Here is a 24,153-nt window from a genome sequence, read left to right as displayed (position 1 = left end):
TTCCAATCCCCGATTGCATCCACGTGGCTCAGGGCTACTTCTCCCTAATCGTATTTCTCTTCTTTAATCCCTTAGCAATCAGAGCAACAATGCCACCATTGGTTCACAGAGCAGGCAAACAATCTATTAGATTTATGTTCTTTTTATTATAGCATACCACAACCGATGGGGATTCAAATAATTACTGTAATCAAAGTAGTGTTTTAAGAATGTATTTGTGATCTGCTGTGGGGGTAAGATGTTGACTCACCAGGAGTGGGACAGATGCATAATCAACATGGTGTTCAATCGTTCTCTCCCGCTCTCTCATGTGAGATGAATGGCCAATAATAGGCATGATGTGTTAATTGGAAAGGAAGCATTTATATGTGTAAGAAGATAAATCTAACACACACCAGGCAGTCTCGGAATCCCCCAATCAAACCTTCCATTGAAACTCCTCACTCAGTCTCAGGTGCATGCCTCATTCCAAAATCAGTTTCGCAACAACAGTCCCTGAAAAACAACAGTAACACATTTTTTTTATATAATGCTTCTAATGTTTACAAATATAATGCTTCTAATGTTTATTTTTTTATGCTTATTCATGAATGTGTGTTATCAAGTGTTACCAATACACCATATTAACTGAGCCCCCATCACAACAGCACAGCCTCTTCACTACCTAACCATGCAGTCTCAAATGTGCCACGTTAAATCCCTTGGCCACAGCCTCCTCCCAACCTCATTCCAACCCCTCTCCTCTAACCCCTAATCCCCCGGTGACTAAATCATTTTCTTCCTGTCTAATTTGGCCAGATATCTTGCTAGATAGCTTACTATCAAGCCCATGCTTACGAAGCATGGCATTTTATTGATCCAGCCATGGAGTTACAGGTGTGACCCAAATATGGGGATTACACACCCAGCTGTTGCCCCTTGCTCAGAATTTGGAGAAAACACACGTGTGTGTGTGTGTGTGTGTGTGTGTGTGTGTGTGTGTGTGTGTGTGTGTGTGTGTGTGTGTGTGTGTGTGTGTGTGTGTGTGTGTGTGTGTGTGTGTGTGTGTGTGTGTGTGTGGTGATGATGAGAGAAGATACAGCAGTGCCTTAAAGGGACTGCAGTCAGTCTTTTGCCAAATGCATTCCTTTTGATTATACTGAGGACATAAGCAATGAGTTTCCTATGGAGGGGCTCATTTATAATTTAATCCAGGAGCCAGTCTTTCAGAGCTGGCAGAGAGAGACTGCCCTTTCACATGAGGAGTCCCACTGTGCAGCTGAAATCAATGCCATGGCCCCAAACTTAACACAGCCCGGTACCACTTCCTATCAGTCTGACGATAAACTAATTATGAGATTGTCTGTCGATAGCCATCAGGTAGAGATTCCATTACAGTAAATTCATTTCATAAAAACAAATAGCTGTTGTAGCTGTTTTACCCAAAACCAAGTGAGCCACAAAGAAAAGAGTCAACACTGTGTGTATGGATAAAAGACGATAGGAAGTATTTTCTACTGTAGAAACAGGTTATACGTATCTTACGTATCTTATATATCCTAGACTGTAGTAGAGGTGTGGTGTGATTACCACATCGGACTAGCCCATAAAGGTGTCGCCATGGTAGACAAAAATGGAGGAAACAAAAGACACACCAACTGTGTGTATTTTATCTGGACAAAGAGACTGGATACACAGGAAATGAAGAGGCATAACCAGCGTCTCCAAATGGGGTTCTATGGATCTTCCATAATGACATGATATAAGATATATTAAGACGTGTATGACTCCTGTGTGTGTGTGTGTGTGTGTGTGTGTGTGTGTGTGTGTGTGTGTGTGTGTGTGTGTGTGTGTGTGTGTGTGTGTGTGTGTGTGTGTGTGTGTGTGTGTGTGTGTGTGTGTGTGTGTGTGTGTGTGTGTGTGTGTGTGTGTGTGTGTGTTGATCAAAAAGCCCAACAGAGTAATCAGCAATGAAAACAGCAGAGGGAGTTACTGGTGCCATTCAGCTAGGGCCTGCTGCTGTGGAATGTGAGGCACCATTCACATGAGTTAAAAATGCATTGCAGCCACCACAAAGGCCTTCCTTGTCCTCATTGTTTCACATAGGCCGATAAAACACGTTCGGGTCAAAAAAAATGAAATCGCTAATTTGACTCCTACAGATAGAGAAAGGGAGGGGGAACTATAACAAAACGTCTGTGAAAGACATTTTGTGGTACAGTGTGTAAAGTTTAAGTGTGATAAGCCAAGAGATGGAAAGTAAAGTTGTACAGAAAAACCAATGTTTCAATTGATTTATTTTATTCATCATTCATTTGGAGTCAAAAAACACATGATGGTAAAAGGCAGGTGGTTAAAAGCGTTGGGCCAGTAACTGAAAGGTCGCTGGTTCAAATCCCTGAGCCAGCAAGGTGGAAAAATCTACCATTCCGCCCTTGAGCAAGGCAATTGTCCCCAAACAACAACTGCTCCCTGGGTGCTGATAATGTGGATGTTTATTAAGGCAGCCCACTGCATATCTCTGATTCAGAGGGGTTGGGTTAAATGTGGAAGGCACATTTTGGTCGAATGCATTCAGTTGAGCAACTGACTAGGTATCCCCCTTTCCCAATCAAATAAAATCTCTGTTCGGTCATGTACTGTATGAGCCACTGTGTGAATTCCTGAATATAAAACATTGTAACAGGCTTTTCGACCAGTGGCTTTCTTTTGTGAAGCTCTGCATTGTTGGAGCTCCAACAGGATCAGCTGCTACAATGTTGATCCTTAAATGGATTTGGATTTCCAAGATGGCGTAATCAGTCAGACGTCTTTGTCTTCGTCTTGTCGTGTCCTGTGTATATATCTTCATGTATCTTTTTTCTTTGCGTATCTTTTTTTGTTATATTTCTCTTAATCTCAACTTCAACATACTCTCCTGCAATCTGCCTCACACCTAATCTGGTATGGATCTGCGATATTCTTTACTTTAGAACCGGAACCCAAACATGAGATAGCCAGCTAACTAGCTACTAGATATTAGTCAGCTAGCCGCTGCTAACGGTCATCGGCTAACCTTTAGCCCAGACAACTCTTGCCAGTCCGCAGAGGGCGATTCAAACCAGAGCATATCGGACTTATTTTTCTCCATATCTCCGGATTCCTATCACAAGCTCTGAAACTTTTCACCTGGATCATCTCAGCTAGCTAGCTGCTACCCAAGTGGCCACTCCTGGCTAACGTCTCTGTCCTGAGGCAAGCACCAATTTCCCTGGAGCTAGTCTATGCTAGTCCCATCTCCCGGCTAGTTGAAGAGGTCCATCAGCCACTCCTTGGGCTACAATACCTATTTTGCCATTTGGCCTGGACCCCTTTAACTGCCGATCCATCACGACTAGACTACCGACGTAATCTGCCCAAGGGTTTTTTTCAAACTTTTCCTTCATCGCGACGTCCACTGAATGCCCATCTGTTAGTTTGCTAGCCGCGGCCTGCTAGCTGTCAAGAGCATATCGGACTGTTAGCTGAAGCGGCCCATTGGCCAATTTCTTGGGCCACTATACCTATTTTGCCAATTGGCCTGGACCCTTTTGCTACAAGGAGCCCTGCTGATCCATCACGACTGGTCTGCCTACGTAACCGCACGAGGGGGCTACAACAGACATCTTCGGTCACGACGTCCCACTCAGGCCCTTCTGATAGCTTGCTAGCCCCGGCCTGCCAGCTGTCTGAATCACCGTGTAACTACTCACTGGACCCTTATGATCACTCGGCTACGCATGCCTCTCCCTAATGTCAATATGCCTTGTCCATTACTGTTTTGGTTAGGGATTATTGCTTTATTTCACTGTAGAGCCTCGAGCCCTGCTCAGCCTCTAGCCCTGCTCAATCTGCCTTAGTTAGTAATTATTCGCCTACCTCCTCATGCCTTTTGCACACATTGTATATAGACTCCCCTTTTTTTCTACTGTGTTATTGACTTGTTAATTGTTTACTCCATGTGCAACTCTGTGTTGTCTGTTCACACTGCTATGCTTTATCTTGGCCAGGTCGCAGTTGTAAATGAGAACTTGTTCTCAACTAGCCTACCTGGTTAAATAAAGGTGAAATAAAAAAATGAAAATAAAAAATAAATAATAGTTAACCCTTTAGTTCCACCTCCCACACATGGGGTGACCTCATGTCTCTCATCGTCACTCAATGCATAGATGTAACTCCACTGTATTCAAATCCTGACATATCTTTGTCTGTACATTATGCCTTGAACCTATTCTACCGTGCCCAGAAACCTGCTCCTTTTACTCACTGTTCCAAAAGTACTAGACAACCAGTTCTTATAGTCTTTAGCCATACCCTTATCCTACTCCTCTGTTCCTCTGGTGATGTAGAGGTTAATCCAGGCCCTGCAGTGCCTAGCTCCACTCCCATTCCCCAGGCGCTCTCATTTGTTGACTTCTGTAACCGTAAAAGCCTTGGGTTCATGCATGTTAACATTAAAAGCCTCCTCCCTAAGTTTGCTTTATTCACTGCTTTAGCACACTCTGCCAACCTGGATGTCCTAGTCGTGTCTGAATCCTAGTTTAGGAAGACCACCAAAAACCCTGACATTTCCACCACTAACTATAACATTTTCAGACAAGATAGAACTGCCAAAAAGGGGTGGAGTTGCAATCTGCCTGCAGGGTTCTGTCTTACTATCCAGGTCTGTGCCCAAACAATGAGCTTCTACTTTTAAAAATCCACCTTTTCAAAAACAAGTCTCTCACCATTGCCACTTGCTATAGACCACCTTCTGCCCCCAGCTGTGCCCTGGACACCATATGTGAATTGATTGCCCCCATCAATCTTCAGAGCTCGTGCAATTAGGTGACCTAAACTGGGACATGCTTAGCACCCCGGCCATCCTACAATCTAAGCTTGATGCCCTCAATCTCACACAAATGATCAATGAACCTTCCAGGTACAACCTCAAATCCATAAACATGGGAACCCTCATAGATATCATCCTAAACAACCTGCAATCCAAATACACCTCTTGCTGTTTTCAACCAGGATCTCAGCGATCACTGCCTCATTGTCTGCGTCCGAAATGGGTCTGCGTCAAACGACCACCCCTCATCAATGACAAACGCTCCCTAAAACACTTCAGCAAGCAGGCCTGTCTAAACGACCTGGTCCGGGTATCCTGGGAGGATATTGACCTCATTCCGTCAGTTGAGGATGCCTGGTTATTCTTTAAAAGTGCTTTCCTCACCATCTTAAATATACATGCCCCATTCAAGGGTAGCCTAGTGGTTAGAGTATTGGACTAGTAACTGGAAGGTTGCAAGTTCGAACCCCCGAGCTGACAAGGTACAAATCTGTCGTTCTGCCCCTGAACAGAAAGTTAAACCACTGTTCCCAGGCCGTCATTGAAAATAAGAATTTGTTCTTAACTGACTTGCCTAGTTAAATAAAGGTAAACTAAATAATAATAAAAAATAAACATTTTGAACCAGGAACAGATATAGCCCTTGGTTCACTCCAGACCTGACTGCCCTTGACCAGCACAAAAACATCCTGTGGCGTACTGCATTAGCATCGAATAGCCCCCGCAATATGCAACTTTTCAGGGAAGTTAGGAACCAATATACACAGGCAGTTAGAAAAGCAAAGGCACGCTTTTTCAAATATACATTTGCATCCTGTAGCACAAACTCCAAAAAGTTCTGGGACACTATGAAGTCCATGGAGAATAAGAGCACCTCCTCCCAGCTGCCCACTGCACTGAGGCTAGGAAACACTGTCACCACCGATAAATCCACGATAATTGAGAATTTTCAATAAGCATTTTTCTACGGCTGGCCATGCTTTCCACCTGGATACCCACACCCCAGTCAACAGCCCTGCACCTCCCACAGCAACTTGCCCATGCCTCCCCCATTTCTCCATCACCCAAATCCAAATGGCTTATGTTCAGAAAGCCGGGCTATACAATCTGGACACTCTCTTTCTAAAATTGTTGCAACCCCTATTACTTGCCTGTTCAACCTCTCTTTCGCATCGTCTGAGATCCCCAAAGATTGGAAAGCTGCCACGGTCATCCATCTCTTCAAAGGGGGAGACACTCTAGACCCAAACTGCTACAGACCTATATCCATCCTGCCCTGCCTTTCTAAGGTCTTCGAAAGCCAAGTTAACAAACAGATCACCGCCCATTTCGAATCCCACCATACCTTCTCCGCTATGCAAACTGATTTCCGAGCTGGTCATGGGTGCACTACAGCCACGCTCAAGGTCCTAAACGATATCATAACCACCATCATTAAGAGACAATACTGTGCGGCTGTATTCATCGACCTGGCCAAGGCTTTCGACTCTGTCAATATCCACATTCTTATTGGCAGACTCAACAGCTTTGGTTTCTCAGACGACTGCCTCGCCTGGTTCGCCAACTACTTCTCAGACAGAGTTCAGTGTGTCAAATCGGAGGGCCTGTTGTCCAAACCTCTGGCAGTCTCTATGGGGGTGCCACAAGGTTCAATTCTCGTGCCGACTCTCTTCTCTGTATACATCAATGATGTTGCTCTTCCTGCTCGTGATTCTCTGATCCACCTCTATGCAGACGACACCATTCTGTATACTTCTGGCCCTTCTTTGGATACGGTGTTAACTATGCTCTTCAACCGATCGCTGCCCACACCTGCCCGCCCGTCCAGCATCACTACTCTGGACGGTTCTGACTTAGAATATGTGGACAACTACAAATACCTAGGTGTCTGGTTACACTAAACTCTCCTTCCAGACTCACATTAAGCATCTCCAATCCAACATTAAATCTAGAAAGCGGCTTCCTATTTCGAAACAAAGCCTCCTTCACTCATGTTCCAAACATACCCTCGTAAAACTGACTATCCTACAGATCCTTGACCTCGGCGATGTCATTTACAAAATAGCCTCCAACACTCTACTCAGCAAATTGGATGCTGTCTATCACAGTGCCATCTGTTTTGTCACCAAAGCCCCATATACTACCCACCACTGTGACCTGTATGCTCTCGTTAGCTGGCCCTTGCTTCATATTTGTCGCCAAACCCACTGGCTCCAGGTCATCTATAAGTCTTTGCTAGGGAAAGCCCCGCCTTATCTCAGCTCACTGGTCACCATAGCAGCACCCACCCGCAGGACCCACCCGTAGGGCTCCAGCAGGTTATATTTCACTGGTCACCCCCAAAAGCCAATTCCTCATTTGGCTGCCTTTCTACCACACCCACACTGCTTTCCAAAGTTAAAAATGCATTGTCGATGGGGCTGTTCCTCTTTGGTTTTTAAACCCCTGACACTCTGAGATGGTTCTAAATGATTGGGTGCCCAAGCACTAAAGACTGTCCATCTATGAAAGTGTTTCTGCTATACATTTTTTTTACAAATTATTTAGATGAATGGCTATTAATCAATCTCAATGTGCTAGTGATGAAATTATCTCCTGCTGCGCTACAATGTGCCAATGTGCAATCTGCTGCCAATGACTGGAACAAACTGCAAAAATCACTGAAGCTGGAGACTCATATCTCCCTACTAACTTTAAGCACCAGCTGTCAGAGCAGCTCACAGATAACTGCACCTGTACATAGCCCATCTGTAAATAGCCCATCCAACTACCTCATCCCCATTTAATTTGCTCCTTTGTACCCCAGTATCTCTACTTGCACTCATCTTCTGCACATCTATCACTCCAATATTTAATTGCTATATGGTAATAATTTCGCCAATGTAGCCTATTTATTGCCTTTACCTCCCTTATCCTACCTCATTTACACACACTGTATATAGACTTTTTTCTATTGTATTATTGACTGTATGTTTGTTTATTCCATGTGTAACTCTGTGTTGTTGTTTGTGTCGCACTGCGTTGCTTTATCTTGGCCAGGTCGCAGTTGTAAATGAGAAGTTGTTCTCAACTAGCCTACGTGGTTAAATAAAGGTGAAATCTTTGTTTTTTTTCAAAGCGCAAACCAGATGGGATGGCGTATCGCTGCAGAATGCTGTGGTAGCCATGCTGGTTAAGTGTGCCTTGAATTCTAAATAAATCACAGACAGTGTCACAAGCAAAGCACCATCACGTGTTATGTCATAGTTTTGATGTCCTCACTATTATTCAACAATGTAGAAAGTAGTAAAGATGAAGAAAAACCCTTGAGTGAGTAGGTGTGTCCAAACTTCTGACTGGTACTGTACTTTAGTTTTAGACTATTATGACCATAATATTTCAATTCATGTCAGACTTTAATTCAACTGACACAACAACAATAACATCCCCTACTCTTGTAAAAAATGTTACTTACAAAAAGACTAGTAAATGTGCCTGTCAAGTGTCATTCTCACAAAGCCATACAAATCTATCGCATTGAGTCACAAGCTTGGTTTCCATTCAATTGGCGACAGATTTGAATGTGAATATTCTAAATTCCACATAAAGAACAACATTGACGTGTTCCGACCAAACAGACTTGTTGCGGGAAAAAAGTCAGTCCGTGATGACATAGTGCACGCAAAATGTACTTTATCACTTACGTTTTCATGTACCGAAAACAAGTTGAAAGTTCAATGTGTTTCCATTGCATTTTCAACTCTACTGAGAGTTTGTCACAAAGGCTGTTGAGTTAAATCGCATATGTGGCTACTGTGGTCTTGGCATGTGAGCTTTAGCCGACAGCTCGCAGATTGGTTGTGCGGGTAGGCTAGTCTACATGAGATGATTATGGATAAGAGCGAGAATATTTGTATTTGTCAAATGGCAGTCAAGCCTCAATCATCATGTCACCAGAATAAGACCCTCGATATTTATAGAAAAGCATCAAAATCACTGTGCACTTTCAACACCCTGTGAAGTCCATAATAACTTACTTAATCTGTAGCCTAATAAACTGCATGGTTTCTCAAGTCATAGTGGGAGGACCAGACGCCATATCATCGCGTGACTTCAAGTTTACATTGAATATGATGATTATCATATCAAAATATTGCATAAAGGCTTTTCCACCACCATTGTCAAATGAAAAATTATCTGTCAACATTTAGAAAATCACAGCTGTCAATATTATTTTTTTTCAAACGGTATGACTTTACTCGCATAACAACAGTGGATGGAAACATGGTTAGTAGCTAGGTTTCCATCCAATTGCAACAGTTAATATTCTAAAATCTGCATAAAACACACATTTCCTCATCAGAGATGTGTTTCCATCAACTTGAAAATTGTGCATAAAAGCCTTTCTAGTGCACATAAAATTACTTTTGCAGTTCACCCTCAATGGCATGGTGTTGCCCTCAGGTAACAAACAACCTTTTTGGACCTCACACCGCCCCTTTATTTAAAAATATATATATATAATATCACCTGACATGTCTGTGTCCAATGAAATAAGGGGCTGAAGTTGGTGTGGCCTTTTGTCTGGGGGTGGAGCAGTCCTTTCAGGAAACAAAGCCGCATGGGACACAGAGCCACCAATTGGTAAGATTAAATCAATTTTAACATGTTTAAATTGAAAAAACTTTATGTAAAAAAAATATATACATGTGCATGAGTATGTATAGAAGTATGTTTGATTGTTTAAATACTTATTTCGTTTTTATTTATATACTAAAACTCTGTTTTTTGGTTCGTTGCCAAAGGGCAACAATGTGCAGTTAGACCACTTTTGTTCTGGCAATATCATGCTAAAGTGTGGAGATGTGCTTGAAAGCATAATTATGACCTTAGTCAACAGTCAATGTATTTACTTTACTATCTACTGATACTTACAGGAAATGGACACAAGAACATTTTATGGACGGAAGGAACATGATCAAGCAGTTAGGGTCATTCCCTCTGACAGTGAGGACAGAGCTTGAGGAGAGTCAGGAAGAGTGGATCCCCGAATCAGGTTTGAGAGACAGTTAGGAGGTCAGGGGTCAGTTAGGGGTCAGTCAGCAAAGTACCGTGTGTGTGTGTGTGTGTGTGCGTGCATGTCAGTGGATGAAGATGGGTATATGTCTGTTGACAATGAGACTGAGTCTGAGGATGAAGATGTAGCAGAGATTGATGTTCCACGCCTACCCTGGTGGAGAACACCCCACAATGCGTACTTCAATGCTTACTCAGAATGGCAGGAACTGCTTTCAAGATCTGATGATATCATGCCCCCCTCCAGTACTTCAAGCAGTTTTTATCTGAAGACATTCTGGAAGTTATTGTAGGGCAGTCAATTCTATATGTGATACAATGTAATGCAAACAAGCCCCTTAACCTCACTACAAAATAATTGGAGCAGTTCCTGAGTATTGTGGTGTACATGTCATTGTTTGGTTTACCAGGCACCTTCATGTTTTGGAACAAAGCCTGCCAAGTGTCCCAAGTAGCTGACACCATGATACTGAATAGATGGGAGGCCATCAAAAAAGTCCCTGCACTTCAGTAACAATGAAGAGAGACAGGAGGAAAATGATGATCCACTCCACAACATCTGACCACTGGTCACTCATTTAACCTCAAAACTGACATCTATCTAGGTGGCTGTTGATGAGCAGATGGTCGCATTCCAGGTGAAGAAATAGATTGAAGCAATACCTGCCATCAAAACCAAAGAAATGGGGCTACAAGATACTCGTCTTGGCTGGCTCTGATGGTGTCCCGCACAACTTAGAAATCTGCAAAGGGAGAGTTGTACAACCCTGAGCTAGCAGATGTGGGAGCAAGTGGCAACGTTGTCTTCAAAAGATGATCACCAAAGTCCCCTGCCCTGCTGTGGTGAAAGAATACAACAAGAATATGGGTGGGGTGGATCTGCTTGACTCACTGATTGCACTGTACCGGAACAAAATTGGATCAAAGAAGTGGTACCACCAGCTGGTGTTCCACTTCTTGGATATGATCATTGTGACCACCTGGCTGCTCTACCGAAAGAGAGAAGGAACAAATGAAGCTGCAAACCTTCAAGTTATACATCGCTGAAGGCCTATGCCAAAGTGGAAAGAGTCGGGAGCTCAAGATAGGTCGTCGAGGTTCCACAATTGCCGGTGAGTATGAGGAGAAGAGGAGGACCCGCTGCTCCAATTCTAGTCCCTGATGTGTGCCTGGATGCCACAGCCTACTGTATGATTATGGCTGAAATAAAGGGGAGATGCAAGGTGCCAGGGTGCACATGTACACCAAAAGCCAAGTGCCTGGAAATGTGATGTCCACCTCTGTTTCACATCCAACAGCAACTGCTTCCTGAGGTTCCACACAGAATAGGAAATCAAAGTATGCTTTGTCAAAAAGAGAAACACTGATTCAAACAATCACCCAAGCAAACACACATTCAGACACACTGAAACACACTCGCACATATACCCGCACACACAGGCTAACCCCTCCACACACACAAACACACACAGACATTTGGATGTTGGTTTATATGCTCATATGAAATGTGAGAAACATTTATACATGAGGTGTTAGTTGTAATTAGTAGTGGTTTGTTCGTTTGATTGTTTGATGTTTTGACTTTAAAGCTTCTGATTGTGATTGGTCGGAACCATTTGTGGTTGATGTTTGTCAAAATAAAACTTTTTCTAATGCATATATTGCTTGTTTTCGTTATTCCACTTATATGTATTATAGAAAACCTTGGTGTTTCAGTACCCTCGTAGCATATCGTTTTCCCCAGCGACAAAAAAAAGTCATGCCATAGAGGGTTAAATTCCCATGTACCTAATAAAAATGAAAATAATTTCCGACGCATTTTCAACTCTACTAATGGTTTTGTCACAAACAAAAAAAGAAGCTTCATTTAGCTAATGTGCCCAATCCGGTATTAGCACATGCACATTCGCTCTAACCAACAGACTGCGTACAAGGCCTACAGTAGCCTAATAAACTGCATGCTTCCCCGAGTCGTAGTGGGAGGACTAAATAACATCTCATTTGGTGACTCCAAATTGATATAACGGTTATTACATCAATATTTGCGCACAAAAGCATTTCCAGAGCCATTTCTCGCATAATACATTTTACCAACACAAAAAGATCCCACCTTGCATAGCCTATTTGTTTCGTTGACATTTGGAAAGTTTACCGACAAAATTTGACGTTTCCATCAGGCCTGTCATGACATTTTGTTTATGCGACGTGATTTACTCTCATAAAAAAGGTTGGATGGATACCTTTTCACTGTAATGAATTTGAAGATAATATATAGTCCTATTACATCAGGCGGCGGCTCTCCAGTGGATTATCATTCTAATTTCATTGGCTACTCAGTTCTGAGGGAGAATAACAATTAGGCTACGTCATGTGTTGCAATCGTGTCCAAATGTCACGGAAGAGATTGTGGGTCGCAAAAAAAAACTGTTTTCATCAGCGGACTTTTGAAAGGTGAATACAATTTTCCTATAAATCTGAAACCTGACTCCGCCAGAGATAACAACGGCATTCTGTGAAACAGGTGTGCAAAAGGCTAAGGAAACTGTCCCCAATGCTGACCGCTGCACTGTTATAAGCCTGCTAAAGTCTGCTTTGTATCAAACATGTCAGGTTATTTTTCCATCTTTCAAGTTTTGTCTTGTTGTAGGACTACATCATAACTTTTTTTCAGCATGCAGGGTCATTCAAAACACTCACTGATTGTACACTACATTGTTGCCGAAATGTAGCCCGACAAGTACACTGCTATACGGATACACTGTTGCAATGTCCTCGAAACAAAACAGCCATGTTTTGATGTTATGACATTCTTCAAATCAGGGCACAAGCAAATAAAACTAAATAGTAGCCTAATTTAATGACCACTCCCATTCCTCATCAAGTAAAACTAACACTGTAACACTGTATTCACAGGGGCAAGGAAATGAATGCTTTGAATCTTTGGCTAGTCAACGAAGTCTGTCTGAGGCTATAATACCATTCCGACCTGCAACCAGGAACAATAATATGTATGTAGCTACTTCCTTCCCAGTAAGACAGTTGACAACCGTTTTCCCTTAGGAGAGATATGGTTATGCAGTATGAGGGAATTACTCCAGATAGGCCTAGACGACTTGGGGCACTATTTCGAGAGTGCCGGTTCCACTATCATATTTTTATTCTATGCATTATTAGTTCCATTGCATGACACGTTTCTAGCGTACTTTCCTCGTGCTGCTCTCTTTTTGCCCTAGGACTGTACAGATTCCATGCTCTGTCTGTCTGTCTGTCTGTCTTTTCTCTCTCTCTCTCTCTCTCTCTCTCTCTCTCTCTCTCTCTTCTCTCTCTCTCTCTCTCTCTCTCTCTCTCTCTCTCTCTCTCTCGCTCTCTTTCTCGTGTCACTTGCGCTAAGAATGTAGAGCACCCGCGTGATGTCCCTGCAACTAGAACCGAGGACAGAAAAGGGAAACAGAAAAGTTTTATCAACATTATTCATTGCATACTAACCCACAGCTGGCTTAAATTGTTTAGGCCTTCGTCTTTCATTGTTAGCCTATACGGCAATAGATGTGGGTACTGTGCCTATAGCCTTTGTGCCAGTAAATAAAACAAGTCAAATATGTAAATACATGTTTTTTTATATACGAGGTTTGAATAGGCTACGCTTAGACTAATTGCCGGAAATCTGTGCGCAGACTTGTGATATTCTCCCTTGCGCTACGTGGACACTACTTTGCGATTGTTAAGGCACATCCCTCCTGCTTTTCTTCCTTCCACAATGTCACACACATCTCCATGTATAGGAGATTTAGGCTTCCCCATATAGAGCATAGGACATACGTCCACAATGGTTTATTGAAGTTTATGAAGGACAATAAAACATGAATACCATGTGGTTCAAAAGTTGTGCTGTTTCCCGACACCCCCACTCAGCCCGCATCTTTCGACTCCCCACCCCCGCCACATGTTAATGAACTCCAACTAATTTTGATGCTAGGCTATTTAAGATGTTGGGGACTTTTGAGTCAGCGATCTCAAAATCAGCTATTATGTACGCATGACATTTGTGCCATGTTCCTCTAACTAAATGACAGCTATGTCATGTCCATTAGGCCTATGTGTAGGACATTTGACTTCCTAATATGGTTGTTTTCCTCTGTCTCTGCCTGTTTTAAGGAACAAACAACAAAGTCTATTAAATAGCCATTTAATAATTGACTATGATTATATAACAACAGTCATGAATCTAGTCAACCAATCTCTTCCAATAACGTTCCCCCAAACTGATTAATCCCTTGGGTTTTGATGTTAAAAGAGCAACGTTTTTCAACTTCACATTTTCAAGAATATGACAAAGCAAAGGTAGCCTATATTAGGGCAGCTCTATCAAAACCATATGATATAACCACGTACTAACGTCGTCATTGATACCGATACAGACTATTGCTAATGGAACGTGTATTATGTTTGTTGGTTTGTTTGATATAGTCTCGAGTGGGTTAATAGGTTCGTATTCGCTCATATTCCTACTCATACTCCTCGACTCGGCTGCCATTCAAAACCCTCACCAAAACACACGGAAGCGAAACATCAATGTAATCTAATATAGTTACGTACCTGTGTGCAAGTGTGTGATCGAAACATATCCTGCAAGCACTCCCAAAGAATAGGCGAAAGCAGCATGCGCTGTATGTTGAAGTGCATATGATTGAGTGAGTCGAAACCACTGTGACATAGGGATAGTCATCGGTCTCCAAGCATTCAATGCACTAAGAGCTTGATTCCTCTCGAGCAATGACGATAAGCAAAGCCTCCAATTGCTTCTTTAACTCCTAAGTATAGCCTATTTCCTGGACTGTGTTACATTATGAGCAAAACCAAGACGTTTGCGCCTCGATCGTTTCATAGAAACACCTTTCAGTGCTGTGGATGGTCTCTCCCGCATTAAATGAACTATTTACTATTGTCTCCATCAGCACAAAGTTATTGATACTATACAAAATAAAGTGTTCGGTTGACATACACGACGACATGACATGTAGGCCTAAAACTTGTATATTCGCCAAAATATTGAGTATCAAATGTATTATCATTTGGATTAAATTCAGACAGGTTCTCAAACCTGCTTTTACGGACGTCATAGACAACAGCCGTTTGGAATGCATGCAGTTACAGACAGAGGAATCAGATAAATCCCAAACAGATAGGCTAGTTCAACTAGGCTAACTTCTAATTGGCCTAAGTAATTATAAGTAATATACTGTATATATATGAGCCACGTTTCAATTCCCATCGAGTTAACATATTGGCAAGATGCGTTGGTTTCACGTAGTATGCCTTTCACATAGGCCCTGGTTCGCTTCCCACGCCCTTCGTTAGCTATATCGGTGTCAGAAATGGGATGGGGGCAGTGGGGCCATCGGATTGCATCGTAAGACTGAAGTTAGTCGAAGCATGGGGACGTACCTTCCTGCTCGGACGGGGCAGTGAAGCCCTCGTTGTTTGAGCCACATTACAATTCCACAAAGTGAGTTAACCCTATTGGTACGATGCATACGGTGTTTGCCTTTCCAGAGACCCAGTAAGCTTCCCGCTCCCTCCGTTCGCTGCAACACCATGGCATTTTATTAAAATATATTTCATTAAACATGCATTAGCTATATTAAAACCTTTACAAAGGTGTAATTACATTTTTATTCTGTAAAAATAGCTAAAAGCAAAGTGTATTAATTTGTCAATTGTATTAATACAGGATATGTTGTAACCTAATCTATTATTTTTGATACAGTGGAATCAACTTGTGGTGTTAAGAGGTCAAAATAATAATGTATTTTTTCAGTGAAAAAAATATCTGCGTGGTAGGTTGGCCGGTTTTTGTAGACTCACTAGCATAGGAAGGCTGTATAAGCACACCGATTTGAAATATAAATTGAGAGTTATTTCTTGAACAGCCTAAATTGACTTTAGTCTATGGTAGGTTGAATTTAAACTAAGAGGCCTAGATAATATGATAATACATTTAAATTGTTACACTTTGAGTTAAATTTAGATTGTGGGTAGATTCACATCTGCATTGCAGTGAGTAAGCCATGGATAGGGGTGTTTTCTTAGCATGCATAGGGAAGAAGCCTTCTTCCTAACTTCTGATGTACCAGTGATTTAAGCCACTGACACATCTTATCAACCACAAGCCCTTGAATCGGTATGCACTGACACACCACCCTCCAGCTCACAATGGCTTCCATGGGCATGCACATATACAGTGCCTTTGGAAAATGTTCAGACCCCTTTACTTTTTCCACATTTTGTTAGGTTACAGCTTTATTCTAAAATTGATCAAATATTTTTTTTCAGCAGTCTACACACAATACCCCATAATGACAAAGCGACAACATGTTTTGACAATTTTTTGAGATATGTCTACAACTTGATTGGAGTCCACCTGTGGTAAATTAAATTGATTGGACATGATTTGGAAAGGCACACACCTATCTTTATAAGGTCCCATAGTTGACAGTGCATGTCAGAACAAAGACCAAGCCATGAGGTCGAAGGAATTGTCCACAGAGTGCCGAGAGGATTGTGTCGAGGCACAGGTCTGGGGAACAGTACCAAAACATTTCTGAATCATTGAAGGTCCCAAAGAACACAGTGGCCTCCATCATTCTTAAATGGAAGAGGTTTGGAACCACCAAGACTCTTCCTAGACCTGGCTTCCTGGCCAAACTGAGCAATCAGGCCTTGGTCAGGGAGGTGACCAAGAATTCTATGGTCACTCTGACAGAGCTAAAGAGTTCCTCTGTGGAGATGGGAGAACCTTCCAGAAGGACAACCTTCTCTGCAGCACTAAACCAATCAGGCCTTTATGGTAGAGTGGCCAGACGGAAGCCACTCCTCAGTAAAAGGCAGCCCTCTTGGAGTTTGCCAAAAGGAACCTAAAGACTCTCAGACCACGAGAAACAAGATTCTCTGGACTGAGGAAAACAAAATTGAAGCCTTTGGCCTGAATGCCAAGCGTCACGTCTGGAGGAAACCTGGCACCAACCCTACGGTGAAGCATGGTGGTAGTAGCATCATGCTGTGGGGATATTTTTCTGCATTTGGGACTGGGAGACTAGTCAGGTTCGAGGCAAAGTTGAATGGAGCAAAGTACAGAGAGATCATAAAAACCTTGAAAAAAACATGCTCATAACCTCAGACTGGGTCGAAGGTTCACCTTCCAACAGGACAACAACTCTAAGCACACAGCTGCAGAAGTGGCTTCGGGACAAGTCTCTGAATGTCCTCGAGTAGCCCAGCCAGAGCCCGGACTTGAACCCAATCGAACATCTCTGGAAAGACCTCAAAATAGTTGTGCAGCAATGCTCCCCATCCAACCTGACAGAGCTGGAGAGAATTTGCAGAGAAGAATGGAAGAAACTTCCCAGATACAGGTGTGCCAAGCTTGTAGCATCATACCCAAATATACACAATGCTGTAATCGCTGCCAAAGGTACTTCTACAAAGTACTGAGTAAAGGGTCTGAATACTTATGTACATGTAATATTTATATACAGTATATATAGTTTTTAAATTATACATTTGCAAAATATTCTAAAAACCTGTTTTTGCTTCGTCATTATGGGTTATTGTGTGTAGATTGATGAGGGAGAAAATCAATTTAATCAATTTTAGAATAAGGCTGTAACGTAACAAAATGTGAAAAAAGTCAAGGGGTCCTGAATATTTTCTGAAGGCACTGTATATTCACACACACGCGCGCACACACACATACACAAAGACAAGCGAATAAACCATTATTTTGGGAGAGGTACTTACCCTTTTAAAAAATGTGTATGCACTGTACATGTGTACAGTACACACAATATCATATAATAACACCATGACTATAGAGCTCCCTTCCTCTTTAAGTTTTTCTGCAGTGACTTAGACTAGTGCTCTGAGATGCATCTTGTCACAATAGAGGGGTCGTACTCCAAGCTCCCTCTATCTCTACCATCTGAGAGGCAGGGAGGGTCAAGAGACAAGGTGTCCTCTGTAAGCCACTCATTCAAGAGGCTTCCCTGTCATTTGTCAAATGTCCTGTTGCAGGTTCTTTATTCAGCAATAACGCTGCTTTCAGGGTTGTAAACAAAACTTCAACGAGTCATTCGAAGCAATGTCACCCTAGCCTTCTAGGCTTCATTCATACTCACACACAAGTAACTAGGGTAGTGCACACGCACTCAAACACACATACACACAAAAACACACACACACACACAAACACACACACACACAATCACATGCTGGTCCTAACCTCAGGACAGGCTTTTAATAGCTTCTACTTGTATTCACCACAATGCCATACGCTATGTAATATTCCACTCATACAGGAACGCGACAGAGACTATATTTATAAAAGCCCTTCAGTTGAGTTAGTTTGTAGTAACAGTGAAGGTGTGTTACACAACTGACTGACACCACAGCCCCTTGTGCTCAATTATCTCCCAGTGAAATTTTGACACCTTGCTAATTGTCAGCTGTTTGGTGTGCACCGATAACCTTACTGCCTTACCACAGGGATTGAAGGGGAGGGCTTTGTTACCTCACGGCCAATGACCACATCATGAGCACACGCAATCCCCACCATAAGGCTATACAATATCAAATATTCATGTGATATATCAGATTACTTGTTTTGAATAAGAGCCAAATAACTAACACTCTATTTACCCTCTGTGTTCTATCCCTTATCCTTCGTTGTTTTTTAAATCAGTTTCCTTAACGCCCCCCTCTCTCTCTCTCTCTCTCTCTCTCTCTCTCTCTCTCTCTCTCTCTCTCTCTCTCTCTCTCTCTCTCTCTCTCTCTCTCTCTCTCTCTCTCTCTCTCTCTCTCTCTCTCTCTCTCTCTCTCTCTCTCTCTCTCTCTCTCTCTCTCTCTCTCTCTCTCTCTCTCTCTCTCTCTCTCTCTCTCTCTCTCTCTCTCTCTCTCTCTCTCTCTCTCTCTCTCTCCACCCTCCCCTTTGTCTCTCTCCTCCACCTCGCTGTCTTTTTAAAGCACTGTTTGATTTTCCCTCTTATCATGTTCCACTGTGGCCTTAGAGAGGGGATCCGCCCCCATCATTGATCATGCTATTTTAGCCACGTCGTTCAGGACCGGGGAACACATCCGACCACAGGCCTTGACATGCAACACAAAGCATTACATCACAACAACCCCTGTTATCAATGCCAACAGAACAGGCAACCAACCGGGGTTGGTAGTGAACACCATACGGCGTCACACACACATTAAAATGCTGTTCTTTTGTAAAAAGGTGTTATGCACCGTTAATAAAAAGGTGACGATACTTGACATCTAGGCATTGCACATTGGTCTCGTCTGCATTTTACTATTGAAGTGGATATTGATGCAGGTCCACATTGTTGTGTAATATGAATAGATGCCCGTCATTGTTCATTGGGTGTGTGATTGTGTTGACAAGTACTGCCTCAGATAGGGAATAAGGCAATTGATTGGGAAGTCCCAGGTTGCATCCTCCTCCGCTAATATAATCATGTGGTGTAATCATGTAATATCGTGCTAATCCTATCTTGGATGAGAAAGTGGACTCCTGCGCAGCCAGTAGCCAACCCAGGAAGTGAACCCATTTCCTGTGGGGGCTGTGTGTGTGTGTGTGTGTGTGTGTGTGTGTGTGTGTGTGTGTGTGTCTCTGGCAGTGCATTTTAACAGCAGTGACTGCAGGAGGAGGAGGAGGAGGAGGGAGCCTGATGGATATGGCACACAGTGATGCCACTGCAGCGCTGACATTGTCTTCTTCAGCTCTCCTTTCTCCACCCACCTACCCCTCCTCTGCCTCTCTTCCCCAGAATTATCACTGTCTAAAACCCACTCTCCTCGACATACATCTGCACGCCAACTTGCATGCAGGCACACACTCACTCATGCAGATATGCACGCACGCACGCATACAGGCACACACACACATGCATGTACGCAGGCACAAACACACATGCAGACACACACACATGCACACACACACACTATACTCCCTTCTGCAAAACCACTGTATCCCCCCTATCTCACTCACACATGCAGTCCCGGCTGCCACACGTATAGGAACGAGACCATTCAAAGCAAGAGAAGCACACAGACCAGGTGCCGCGAGAACAAACAACAAAAACAAAACATCAGGAGTCTATGACATGAATGTATGTGTTTTATACAAAGATACAAAGAGTGTAATATGATTCCTGAGCTGAGGAGGTGAACTGCACATTGTCATCGTACCCTACCTTTACAGCTTATTGAATACATTGTATACATATCCTGTTTTGGAGCACAGAGGCAGGAAGTACTTTCTCATTCCTTGCCATGCATGGTTTCTCTTTCGATGATGGCCTCATCGTATGTGGCTGAGGACACATTATATGGAGGAGAAAGGAAGAAAAAACCTTCCCTCCTCATCAGTATCTTTTAAATACAGGGCTGCGCTTGCCTCTAGCAGGGTCATTTGTAGCTGTTTGAATGCATTAAGACGGCTTTTACTTGTTGACAATTCGTTGAATACCCCATTGCCCTTGAAGGAAGTACACAACATGACCAAAAATATGTGGACACCTGCTCGTCGGACATATAATTTCAAAATCATGGGAATTAATATGGAGTTGGTCCCCTCTTTGCTGCTATAACAGCCCCCACTCTTCTGGGAAGGCTTTCCACTTGATGTTGGAACATTACTGTAGGGACTTGCTTCTATTCAGCCACAAGAGCATTAGTGGTCCTTCTGTAGCTCAGTTGGTAGAGCATGGCGCTTGTAACGCCAGGGTAGTGGGTTCGATCCCCGGGACCACCCATACGTAGAATGTATGCACACATGACTGTAAGTCGCTTTGGATAAAAAGCGTCTGCTAAATGGCATATATTATTATTATTATTAGTGAGGTCGGGCACTGATGTTGGGCGATTAGGCTTGGCTCGGAGTCGGCGTTCCAATTCATCCCAGAGGTGTTCGATGGAGTTGAGGTCAGGGCTCTGTGTAGGACAGTCAAGTTCTTCCAAACCATTTCTGTATGGACCTCAATTTGTGCACGGGACATTGTTATGCGGAAACAGGAAAGGGCCTTTCCCAACAACAGGTGTGGCTGAAATAGCTGAATCCACTAATTTGAAGGGGTGTCCACATTCTTTTGTATATATAGTGTATTTGATGCTATTCATAGTGACAAAATAATGCATAATATGCACTTATGCATTTAGGGGTATAGTAACTTTAAGATGATTTGGATATGAAGAGCAAAGAATGCTAACATAATATTGACTTGTATTGGTTTTGTAATGCTAAAAAGTTAGCATTTGAGGATAGTGGCCAGGTAAACATAACCAAAGCATGGTTTAATGTCTTACCTTGTCCTCTTACAGGGTAAGGAAGCCAATATCTTGTAGATTGGGTGAACTATCCCTTGAATCATGTCGAACAGACATTTCTACCAACACGGTGTGTATGGTTGTGTCTGTGTGCCTGTGTGAGTGGCAACTCAGCTCGTGAAATGTTCTGATTATCAAGCTCATTTTACGTTGGCACACTCCAATACAAGACGTTAGCTGTCGTACTATAACGTCACTGGCTAGCTGGTTGCACTTTTTGCTGCTTAGGTTGTCCAATGACATTGTTCTAAAATGTACATAAGCCCCTTGTTTATTTGTCATTGTAACACTTCATGTAACAGTTCATCAGGTAGAGTGAGCCACCAGTCATTTAATTCAAAACATGCCGTTTTGTTAATGCCTACATGTTTCAAGCAGACCACCATAGTCCCTGTGGCCAAGAATGCCAAGGTAATCAGTTTAAATGACTATCGACGTGTATCCCTCTCATCTGTAGCCATGACATTCTTTGAAAGGCTGGTCATGGCTCACACCACCACCATCATCCAAGACACCCTGGACCCACTCCAATTCGCATTCCGCCGAACAGATCCACAGGTGACGAAATCTCTATTGCACTCCACACTGCCCGCGCCCGCTTTGACAAGAGGAGCAGCCATGTGAGAATGCTGTTCATTGACTACAGCTCAGCATTGAACACCATAGTGCCCTCCAAACTCATCACTAAGCTAAGGACACTGGGACTGAACACCTCACTCTGCAACTTGATCCTGGACTTCCTGACTAGGCAAGTAAGTTAAGAACAAATTCTAATTTACAATGACGCCCCACACCGGGCCAAACCCAGAAGACACTGGGCCAACTGTGTGCCGCCCAATCACGGCCGGTTGTGATACAGCCTGGATTCGACCCAGCATTGACCTTCTAGCACTGAGATGCAGTGCCTTAGATGGTACTTCTTGTTCACCCACGACTGCATAGCCACGCAAGACTCCAACAGCATTCATTAAGTTTGCTGACGACACTACGGTGGTAGACCTAATCAGAGCTGATCAGCCTCCGGTATATTGAGGTCAGAGACCTGGCAGTGTGGTGCCAGGACAACAACCTCTCCCTCAATGTCAGCAAGACAAAGGAGCTGATCGTGGACTCCAGGAAACGGAGGGCCGAGTACACCCCCATTCACATCGACAGGGCTGTATTGGAGCGGGTCGAGAGCTTCAAGTTCCTCTGTGTCCACATCACTAAGGACATATCATGGTCCACACTCACCAACACAGTCATGAAGTAAAGGCAGAACAATGCCTCTTCGCCCTCGGGATGCTGAAAATATTTGGCATGCAATTGTAGAAAAAGTTATACAGATGCGCCATTGAGAGCATCTTGACTGGCTGCATCACTACTTGGCATCTGACCACAAGGTGCTACAAAGGGTAGTGTGTACGGCACAGTACATCACTGGGGCCGAGCTCCCTGCCATCCAAGACCTCTATACCAGGCACTATCAGAGGAATGCCCTAAAAATTGTCAAAGACTCTAGCCACCCAAGTCATAGACTGTTCTCTCTGTTACCACACGGCAAGCGGTACCGGTAAGCTGTTTAGAAGCCTCTTGGACCAAGACTTGGCGCTCCTGTACCGCTTGCCGTGTGGTAGCAGAGAGAACAGTCTATGACTCGGGTGGCTGGAGTCTTTGACAATTTTTAGGGCCTTCCTCTGACACCGCCTGGTATAGAGGTCCTGGATGGCAGGAAGCTTGGCCCCAGTGATGTACTGGTCCGTTTACATTACCGTCTTTAGTGCCTTGCGGTCGGAGGCCGAGCAGTGTCCATACCAGGAAGTGATGCAACCAGTCAGGATGCTCTTGATGGTGCAGCTGTAGAACCTTTTGAGGATCTGGGGACCCATGCCAAGTCTTTTCATTCTCCTGAGGGGGAATAGGTTTTGTCGTGCCCGCTTCATGACTGTCATGGTGTGCTTGGACCATGTTAGTTTGTTGGTGATGTGGACACCAAGGAACTTTAAGCTTTCAACCTGCTCCTCTGAGAATGGGGGCGTGCTTGGGCCCTCCTTTTCCTGTAGTCCACAATCATCTCCTTTGTCTTGATCACGTTGAGGGAGAGGTTGTTGTCCTGGCACCACACGGCCAGGTCTCTGACCTCCTCCCTATTGGCTGTCTCGTTGTTGTCGGTGATCAGGCCTACCACTGCTGTGTCATCGGCAAATGTAATGATGGTGTTGGAGTCGTCCCTGGCTGTGCTGTCATGAGTGAACAGGGATTACAGGAGGGGGCTGAGCACGAACCCTTGAGGGGCCCCTGTGTTGAGGATCAGCGTGGCAGATGTGTTGTTACCTACCCTTACCACCTGGGGGCGATCCGCCAGGAAGTAAGCATTTCACTGTTCATCTACACCTATTGTTTAAGAAGCAGGTGACAAATAACATTTGATTAGATTTTTTACTTGATTTGATCATCTTATTTTACCATCTCGGCAGCTTCTAAACGTTTTGATGCACATCATGGTCTGACATTAGGATTCTATTAGCCCAATTGACTGGGCTCTCCAGCTCGCACACTGCTGCTGAGATATCCTCAGTAGACTCATAATAAAACCTAAACACTTATTCTTAAAATTAAATGTTACAAAATAATGCAAATCCAATGCCTTGCTTTTAGGTGTCTATAGAATTGAAATGTCAAAGTACAATTATATTGCAAGACCAGTATAACACATACTAGGACATTCACAGGCTCAATGTAGATTTATTGCTTATCTCCTCACTCATCTTGATCACACTAATTACATCTAAGTAAGTACTGTGTGTGTGTGCTTGTGTGCGTGCGTGCGTGTGTGCACGTGTTTGTGTTTGCACGTGTGTGTGTGTGTGTGTGTGTGTGTGTGTGTGTGTGTGTGTGTGTGT

The 24,153-nt window shown here is 43.4% G+C and overlaps 1 protein-coding gene across 2 annotated transcripts in view; it reads right to left on the bottom strand.

The window, feature by feature from the left end:
• Nucleotides 1-14,659, bottom strand: part of LOC118364230 (zinc finger protein 516-like) — a 67,988-nt gene extending 53,329 nt beyond the window's left edge. The window contains exon 1 of one of the 2 annotated variants that reach the window (XM_052489338.1): nt 14,480-14,659. The gene's annotated coding sequence lies outside the window, so the exon portion shown is untranslated. The remainder of the gene's footprint in view (nt 1-14,479) is intronic. The other variant, XM_035745587.2, reaches the window with a different exon arrangement.
• Nucleotides 14,660-24,153: the final 9,494 nt, after the last annotated feature.

This window comes from Oncorhynchus keta, chromosome 31 (assembly GCF_023373465.1).
Source record: "Oncorhynchus keta strain PuntledgeMale-10-30-2019 chromosome 31, Oket_V2, whole genome shotgun sequence".
In the NCBI taxonomy this organism is placed as follows: Eukaryota; Metazoa; Chordata; class Actinopteri; order Salmoniformes; family Salmonidae; genus Oncorhynchus; species Oncorhynchus keta.
Note: the sequence above shows the minus strand (reverse complement) of the source record. Positions and strands in the feature narration are given on the sequence as shown.